Genomic DNA, 9,940 nt, shown 5'->3' on the forward strand with positions numbered 1-9,940 from the left:
CCCAGGCAGAGGTGAAGCTGGTATGGGGACAGGTGTCACCTCCAAGAACATGGGCCACATTAAGACAAAATTCAGCCAACCTCTCCTCTCGGCTGCGCTCACAAAGAGATGCAGCCTCACATGGTGACTAAGGCCCACCGCCTTCCTCGCCTGCCAGTGCGGCTGTCCTCTGGCTCACGAGAGGCTTCAGAACCTTCTTCAATGCCTCCTTAATTCCTTCCTACAAAATAGCATTTATGAGAATGGTCTCGTTCACTTAAGCAAGAGAGTCAAGGTTATGTGTTTAGAAAATTCATTAATTAATAATAAATAACATTCTTAAAGAGACAGACGCAGCCAGGAGCTGGCAGGGAGCCAACTCCTTACGCGGCACTGAAAATGGGGCAGGGCTGCTTGATGGTCGTGAAGGGCAGAAGTGGTCCTGGTTCCTATCACAGTGTGAGCTCCTCTTGCTTTCAATTTGATAAGGAATTTTACGCTGCAGCTACCTGAAGTGCAGGACCAGGGAGTCTTATTTCTGTCCCTCTGCAGACAATAGGGGCAAAAGACAGCTTTCATTGGTTAGACCGTGGTCGGCAAACTGCGGCTCGAGAGCCACATGCGGCTCTTTGGCCCCCTGAGTGTGGCTCTTTCTAAGCCTTAGGAGTACCCTAATTAAGTTAATAACAATGTACCTACCTATATAGTTTAAGTTTAAAAAATTTGACTCTCAAAAGAAATTTCAATCGTTGTACTGTTGGTACTTGGCTCTGTTGACTAATGAGTTTGCCGACCACTGGGTTAGGAAATCGACAAGGCTCAGGTGAACAGTCCTGCTGGCTGTGAGACGGCCTCGTCCTCGGAGTGTTAAACGCAGGCTACATCTTTCTCTCCGAGGTTTCCGCTAGAGACTTAGAATGCCCCGTGTGTTGGTTGGTGGGTTGGTTTGTCCATGTTCACCTTTCTTTTTCACCTACTGTCTCACATGCACACACACACCTTTTCTGAAGAGACCCCACGGACTGGCATTTGGAGACAGGCTGCCAGAAGCCAGGGCAGGAAGGATGGAGCTGAAGTTGCTCCCTGTGCCTGGGATCCAAAGAGGTTCTCCTCATGGGTAGGGATCCCCAAGGGCTCCGTGCCAGCTCCAAAACACCACCAAGTTGCTGGGCCAGAGAGGCCAGCTGAGGGGGTGGGGGGTGAGAGGTGGGGGGAGGGGAGCCCTTGTCCAGCCCACAGCCTGCTCACTCACATAAAGAATCCTTTCAGAGTTATTGGCTGGCAGCGCTCCTCAGACTTTTTTCCCTAGTGCTGTGCACGGAATACAAATCAAGCAGCCTCCTGGCTGTTACACAAACTGGCTCGAGTCACCAAGAAAGTGATAGAGAATGAGGGCTCCTCTGCCCAGCTGCCAGTGTCCAGGCATCATGGTGGCAGACACCCAGATTTGCAGCTGGTAGCCCCACAAAAGCTGGGGCTTCAGCACCCCTCACCTGAAGCAGAGAGAGTTCAGTCTGGTGTCCCTCAGAGAAGTAGTTTAGAGTAGACCAACAGGTTCCCGAGAACGGACTCTTAGCATTCCTCTCTGGTAGAGAGGCAAAAACTGAGATGGGGATTCATGGACAGGGAGGTGGTGTTCTGGGGTAAAGGAGAATGAAGTTCAAAGCAGTCACACTCTCCTTGTGTAAAAACAAGTATTTACTGAGCAGTTCTGGCCAAATCCAGAACTGAGAGAGAGAGAGAGAGAGAGAGAGAGAGAGAGAGAGAGAGAGAGAATGAATATGAATCTGAAGATGAAAACCAAGAAATTGGGGAATTCTAATTCTTCTCTGATAGAGAAAGTCACATCTAAAAACAGGAGCAAGAGCAGGCTGGAGGCCGGGCACATCTAACTCCTGAAGAGGCTCATATCATGATGAAAAAGGAACGCAGCATCCAGGAACCTGGGTGTCAGCCAACCTACCCATTGATGGTTAGATGACTCATGGGGAAGCCAGCGGTGGAGCTCCCGGCTGGCCTCCTGCTATTCCCAATGCTGCACTCCCCTCCACTTCTAAAGGTAGAGTCTGTCCTTTGGCTCAAGGATGAGTGGGGTGAGGATGCAACTACAAGACAAAATTCAAGCCCACATTTCCATTCTGGGTCCTCCAATTCTCCCTATGAAATTTCTTAGAGGAGACAAATGAATTCACAGTACTAGGCCAGTATTGAATGATAAACTGAGGCCACACCAACTAGAACTAGGAAAACTCTAGTCACTGCTGAAGCTGGCAGCACAGGCTGATCCACAGATCAAGAAGGCTGGTGGTGAGTAGGCAGTGACAACATGGCACCACTCGAGGGGATTAGTGGCTTGGAGGCCACAGAAGAGACGCAAGGAGAAACCGCAGAAAAGAACACAACAGGTTTCAAGACAACTGAGCAGATTAAAAACATGGAAAAAGTTCCAAGCTGAATATATGTCTTAAATTCATTCAGAGATTCCCTAGGGTAAGTATAAAAAGTATGTTCCCATCTTGTTCACACTTTTCAAACTGTAAGTTTTTCTCTGAAGCAGTGAGTTGCTCAGTAAGGGGCCCTAGAATATTTCCAGAACAGCCCTAAGCCATGTGACTATTTTTAAAAATATTCTGTGACACACCTATGGCTGAGAAAAATGGAGTCATAAACTGAAGAAACATCTTCCTCAAGGTAAAACGGAAAGAAGGTCAATGACAAAGCTGGAGAAGGACCCAGGTGACCCGGGCTCTCCACACAGCTGTTTGTTTTGGCTCTCCCTGAATGTTTTCAATTAAGAATTCGTTGATGGAATTGTTTGTTCTTTAATCATGCAAATTTTGGGGACTGACAGCTAATAGAGAAGAGGACCATGGACAGAAGCTCTGGCTCCTCTCATTGCCCAGCCGGGACTGTGCTATAGCTCAGGCACTCAGTGGGATATTTATAGCTGCCTTTAAATTTACCCAGCTCTCCATAAAGCGAGGTAATGGGGCGCCCTTTACTGCTGCTAGTGGTGATTGTCCTAACAGTGTTTAATTAGCAAAAAGCGTTGGCACAGCCACTTTCAGAGCACTTGATCTTACTGTCCTGGTGCTCCCTATTTCAGGCTCAATAGCCTCCATTCCCTTTGTAGAAAATGAACTTTAGCAAATTTGAAAATGACAGGCACATGCACACCTATACTCACTCTCGTCACTCTTCACATCCACAACTGCTAAGAACATGTGAGCCTTTATGATATCTCCATAAAACTCTCATAAATCTGTCAGCAAGGGGCTAGCAATTCTAAAAACTGAGGACTACAGAAACCTAAAGGCCACTAGGATCCTAATTTTCCAGCATTAAGAAAAAAAAAAAAAAAAAAAAGCTGGTCTGGGGTAGGGGGCATGCTAGAAGGGGTCAATGGGGGAAGAAGGGAGACATATGTAATACTTTCAACAATAAAGATTTATTTTAAAAGCTGGTAACTTTTAAAAATATATATTTTTATTGATTTCAGAGAGGAAGGGAGACAGAAACATCAATGATGAGAATCACTGATTGGCTGCCTCCTGCACGCCCCCTACTGGCAATGGAGCCCACAACCCAGGCATGTGTCCAGACCAGGAATCGAACCCTGACTTGCTATTTCATAGGTTGACGTTCAACCACTGCGCCATGCCAGTTGGGCAAAAGTTGGTAATTTTTAACCTGTCTTTATAGATTTAAAGAGTAGGGCTAGCGCTAGCGATACACCAATAGGGACACAAGATGGGAAGGGCTCTGCTTTCATGGGAGTGTACAATACATAAACGCAGATAACAGTAAAGAAAGTAAGAAAACAAAGCTGGTGATGTGACTGACTAGTGGGGCTGCTTTAGAGAGGGTAGTCATGAAAAATCTCTCTCAAGAGACCTGCTCTAGAAGGAGCCCAGTACCTGAAGATGTGGGGGAAGAACATTCCAGGTAGAGGGGAGAGCAAAGGCCCTAATGTGGTGAACCAGCTTGAAAGTATTGTAAGGGAAACAAGCGCAGTATAGTTGAGGAGTAGGGAATAAAGAGGATGACAAAATATGAGGACATACATGTACAAGAAAGGCATGATGGCTTAGGGCCTGTGGTTCATGGTAAGCAATTTTTTAAAAAAATATATTTTTATTGATTTTTTACAGAGAGGAAGGGATAGAGCTAGAGAGTTAGAAACATCGATGAGAGAGAAACATTGATCAGCTGCCTCCTGCACACCCCCTACTGGGGATGTGCCCGCAACCAAGGTACATGCCCTTGACCAGAATCGAACCTGGGACCCTTCAGTCCGCAGGCCGATGCTCTATCCACTGAGCCAAACCAGTTAGGGCCATGGTAAGCAATTTTGTTATTATTTGAATTATGAACGGAAGATAATGGAGCATTTTAAGCAAACCAATAACATCACCTGATATAATGTCACAAAGGTCACTTTGGTGGCTGTGGGGAATAGACTGGAGAGGGCAAAAGTAAAAAATACACGTCTTGAATAGGTTAATTTCTTAGTTTTTAATAAATGTTCTGTGGTTATATAAGATGTTAACATAAGGGGAAGCTGGGTGAAAGGCACATGGGAACTATTTTAGAACTATCTAAAAGTCTAAAATTATCTCAAAATTAATTTTTAAATACAAACAACAAAAAAACACCAATTCTTGAATGAAGAATTGAAAGGTCTAAATTAGGCGTAATATCAAGAGCAGATCAGTCCAGAAAAAAAGTAGTAAGAAAAAAATGGATTCTCTCAATAATTGACTTGGTATAAAATATTTCCTTTCTATACTAGTTTCCATATTAGACAGTAATTGCTACTACCACTGTTACTACTTGTTAAGATTGTGATTTTCATCACTTCTAGTCCAATAATACAATTAATCCCACTTTACACATGAATCTGAAGCTTAAAGTAACTTACATACACAGTATCCAAGAGGCAGAACCAGGATTTGACCCAAGTTTCTCTGACTCCAGAATACTTTGCATACGCCACTATGGTATAATGCCCACCGGCATTCTCTCCCCACTCTGTAACATATTTTATTTTGTAGACTCAGTTTGGGGGAAAAAAATATTTGGGCTTCCCCAAACCCAACCAAAATGAATAAATTTATACACACATTGTCTATATGGACCCACGATTAAAGAACAGATTTATATTTATGTCGGAAATACTTTAAAAAGCATTCTTACTCATAACTCTCTGCATCTGCCGGGCTCTGATCTTGAGGTCTCTATTAATCTCCAATGAGCACGAAGCTCAACATTTCTGACTCAGTTACACTTGAGCCAAATTTTGCAGCAATGCCAAAGGTACCTCTAGTAGTATTACTGGTAAACGCTTATATGTCCCAAGATCTTTGGGATAAAATCTAGAGGCCATGTAAAGGAATAGTTAGAAAATTATACATCAAGAAAAGGAATCAAGAGAAGCAAAAATAAAGTAATAGGAGACAGATTTATAGAGTTTGTCTGGTCAGCCTGCCCCCTTCTCTTGGCTCATGTGATGTTTCCTAAGGCTGCGCTGACTGAGGGATACCATCCCTTCCCACTGGGAAGACCCTGTGACCATACAGCTCACACCTGGCTCCTCCACTCCTCAACAAGCACAAGGATGTGGAGTCCCCTGCTGGTTGTCAGATGTACCCTTCCCTTCCTCTCCTTCTTAAGTGGCACATCACACATCACAGCCGTTTAGAATTTGGGCACTAGACAGATTTGAGATCGAAAACGGGCTTTGTCACTGCAGCTAGCTGAATGAGCAAAAGATATATCCACATCCTAATCCCAGAGACCCTTGGGAAAAGGGTCTCTGCAGATGTCATTAAGAATCTTGTGATGACATCATCCTGGAATATCCAGGTGGGCCCTAAATCTAATGACAAGTGTCCTTATAAGTCACCAAGAGGAAAGGACAGAAGAAAAGTCAAATGACCACGGAGGCAGAGATTGAAGTGGCCATAAGTCTAGGAATGATGACAGCCACCAAAAACTGGAGGAGGCAAAAGGCAAGGAACAATTCTCCCCTGGGGCCCGTGGAGAGAGTGTGGCCTTGCCAGGTTACAGCCACCAAAGATGTGATAATCTGTTACAACAGCCTCAAGAAATTAATAGTCCCTAGTTCTGGGGTCCTGGGAAAGTTTCTTCAGTTCATGTGCAAAATGGGGAACTTAACTGTATCTACCTCACAGAGCTGTCATGAGGAGCAAATATGTGTAAGGACACTTTTCAAGTGGCTACCAACTCCCCAGTAAGTACTGCTTTAACATCACCATTGTTATTGCTACAAAAAAGCAATCATAGAGAAGGATAAACCACAGGGCCTGTAATGGGCCAATGCACCTGCAGAGGAGAACCTTCACAAGGCCCATGTGACCGTACAGGTCACTGTGGCTAGAACTGGCACCGAACTGTCTACCCCAAAAGAGGAGGCAGTGGGGGATTGGGAGATTTCTCCCTCCAGTCAGGCCTGGCAGCCCACAAAGATTGTAAGCCCCAGGAAACTAGCTTCAGGGAAGAGGGAGAAGCCCTTTCATTCTATAGCTCTTTGCCATTCTCATTAAGCATCTTGTCTTTTCTTTGCCGAGGTTTTTAAATTACTCTCTGGATGGGACCTGTAGGGAGAGTGATTTTCTGTTTGCTTCTTCTGCCTTCCTTACAAAGTAGAGTCCTTAGGGGAAAAGAACAGTGGATTCTGAAGGCACTCATAAGAGTGAATACTTCCAGAACAGTTGTGTGGCCTTGAATCATCAGGTTCAAGGAAGAAAATCCATTCCCTTTGTGACTGTGGGTAGTAATGGCACAGCCACAGTCTCACTTTGGGATCACAGGCAAGAAAAATAACCTTGGAGGGGTATTCACATATGAGGAAGATGCAAAAACACACACACCCTCGATGTGTTCACTGCCTTGGATAAGAGAGGAGGTGACTATTTCCACACAGACCATTTCTTATACTGCTTTGTCATCAATCCACCAATCAATTGATATCTTTCCTTACCTTTGTGGAGAGCCATTCCCATACTATCTTTCTTCCTGGTTCCCAAGGTCCCTTTTCTATTTTGCTCTTTTCTCGTTCTTAACTAAAATGGCAGCACAGAGTATAAAATGGAAAAGGTTTGGCAGTCCAGCAAACAGGAACTGGAGTTTCAAGAAAAATGTGATCTTCCTGTCACTGGTGGGCCTACCTTAAGGGGCCTCAAAGCCTATTGGAGGCAAGACAGCACCCTGCCCAAGATGGCACACGGAGCAAACCCTGTGAGACATTATGGACATCTAGTGGCTGCTCAGGATAGTGCTTCAGGGCTGCATGTCAAGGTTGGGAGTGGTCTAGCTCTGGGCTTTACCAAAAACCCAATTATCAGGCTGGTGAGGCAATCCTCTTTGAGTCCGTCCCCGGCTAAACGTTTCTTCCATTTCTTATTATGGGTCTGAAGTCACTTGGAATGGCAGACTGGCTACAAAGACCCATCTTTATCCTAGTCCAGCAAAGTATAAGGATAGCACCTGCATACAAGCCCACCCGAGACAGGCATTGGGAATATTTTCCAAGCCCAGGTTTAAATGCCAATTAGCCATACATTGTCATTGACTCAGGGGCTGAACTCAGAAGGGACAGACTCTGATATTAATTAGTCATGTGGCTTTAGGTAAGTCACTAGGACTGATGTTCATTAATGCCATTTGTAAAATGAGAGATTAAGTTCAGATGATCTCCAAGGTCCCTTTCAGCTTTAACACTTTGTGATCTATAAGCCTTCTTAGTAGCTGGGAAACACTGATCTGCGTTGGCACTGTGGATGGCTAGATTGAACTAAAGGAAGCGGTGTCTTCCCAACTTCATGGCTCATTTCCAAGACTTGGCTACAATCCCAAAGGATCAACCTTTACAGGGCTACGTATCTGAGAAGGCGTAGAAATCACGGCCCCTGAGAACTGCAGGAACATTTTAGTCCATTTCTTTAATTTTATAAATTAAGAAACTATGGTTTAGAGCTGTTTTAAGATTTCCCACATGTCTAATCCGTGGCAGAAAGGGGACTAGAACTCAGGTATCTCAGTCTTAGTGCTGCAGGCTTTGCCCAATCACTGGCTGCCTTCTTCAGTTCTCCCTCTTTATCACAGCCATCTCTGTGTGAAACCAGAAAACATTTTTTTCCGTCTCTTCATCTTAATTTAAGCCTTTTTCTTCTTTTTATTCCTTGGTGCCAACACTTCAAATCAAGGAAGCAGTCAGAACCAGGGGCTGAGGACAACAGGCAATGGCTAGATGATGCTGGGGTTACAGTGCCACTTTAATTCAGAAGGGCTGTGTGCTGCTATGGCCCTGCAGCCTCTTCGGTCCAGTTCGTAGCTTCTGTGATGCTCTCTGTCTCGTTGACGAGCCCGAGGACAAAGCAGCCCCATCTAGAACTCCATGGGCTACACAGAGCTTGAGTATATTTATTCACGTTCATCCATTAGTTACAAATATTTACCGGGAGACAATCTGATTACTAAGTACTGGTTTGATCCAAGGTAGCCCACCCTTCCATTCATCTACAGTTATGGGGCAGAACCTTTCATTTGCTGGGCCTGGAGCTGAACAGATGGAGCCTGAGTTTGCCTACACTGACAGGAGACCAGCCCAGGCAGAGACCCTCTTTTGCCTGAGGAGGGTGAGGTAGCCATACTCCAGTGTGCTACCTGGATCCTGGCCAGGGTACCCTCTGGCACTCTACCAGCTTGATGCCAGCTGTGACAAGGAGAGGAACCCGTAAGCAGCAAGTTTCTGATTCTCCTCCACAGACCTGTCGGGCTAGGTTTACCTTTCCTGGGTCTATAGGATGATAGTGTCCTGCTGCTTTTAAAGAGCCCAGATGAATCTAACTATGACTATCAGGGTTAGACTTACTTCCATTCTTTTTCTTGATCAGTTATTGTGAAAGAAACAAATTAAATAAAAGATCTATTCTCTCATTCCTTCCTCTCCCACTCTTCATTCTATTTCTCCTCACTGAACTTTTTAAGTCTTTCCTACAATTTTACCTCCACTATTTACTCTATGCAGAGTAGACACATTGGGCATTTTTGTTATAGTGATGAAAACACTGGGCTCAGGATTTGAAGGCTGAATTGAAATGCTTGACTCTGTTGCTTTTCGGGTGTATGACCTGAAGCATAGTATTTCCTGCCTGAGCCCAGTACTTTCATCTGTAAATGGAGACAACTATGGCAGTTACTTCACTGGGTAAGTGAAGAGTAAGCAAAAACACACCCCTCCCTAGCACTGTGGAGAGCATGAAACATTCCAGTCAATGCCTGTTAAAGTGGATGGATGAAACCTGAGTTCTCAACAGCAGGGAGACAACTCTGGGGAATCCCTTCCTAGACACCTGAGCTCTGCCAGAGAGCAAATCCTGGCTCCACCGTTTACTATGTGACCCTAGTAACATCGACTGCAAATGCATAATAAAAACGTCTTGGTAAATAATGGGGAATCCAACTTGCCAGGACTTCAAGGATCCCTAGCATATATAAGGACGAGGCTCAGGTTACTGGCAGCAAACCATACTGAGACAACATGTAGAGCTGAGAAATGCAGGACTTCCCTATTCTTAAGCCAATAGCCCACGTGCAGGTGATTCGACAAGCAAGCTTGCCGAGGTGAGGCGGTGTTGGGGGCGGGAGTCTAGAGCCAGCCCTTGAGAAAAAGCAATGTGAAACCCAGGCCAAATTCTACCAGACTGGCTTCCAATGGCTTAGCCTCACCCTAACTAGGCAAAAATTAAGGGGTTACCTTTTGGGGGTCGGAAAACAGCTACAATGGTCTGTCTAGTGCCCCAGGGTCTCCTCTCACTCTGCAACTTGCTGCAGAGTTCTCTTCAGGAAGTCCCAATAAGGAAGAGGTGCTGGGGAAGCTCATGGGGCAGGTTTAAGACGTCCCCCTCCTCCCCAATCCTCTAGGGCAGGGAGGATA

At 45.1% G+C, this 9,940-nt stretch overlaps 1 protein-coding gene across 1 annotated transcript in view; it reads right to left on the reverse strand.

Moving 5' to 3' along the window:
- The window catches only part of SND1 (staphylococcal nuclease and tudor domain containing 1), a 456,936-nt gene that overhangs the window by 47,453 nt on the left and 399,543 nt on the right, over nucleotides 1–9,940 (reverse strand). The window lies entirely within an intron of this gene.

The sequence above is a fragment of the Myotis myotis genome, unplaced genomic scaffold, assembly GCF_014108235.1.
Source record: "Myotis myotis isolate mMyoMyo1 unplaced genomic scaffold, mMyoMyo1.p scaffold_m19_p_11, whole genome shotgun sequence".
NCBI lineage: Eukaryota > Metazoa > Chordata > Mammalia > Chiroptera > Vespertilionidae > Myotis > Myotis myotis.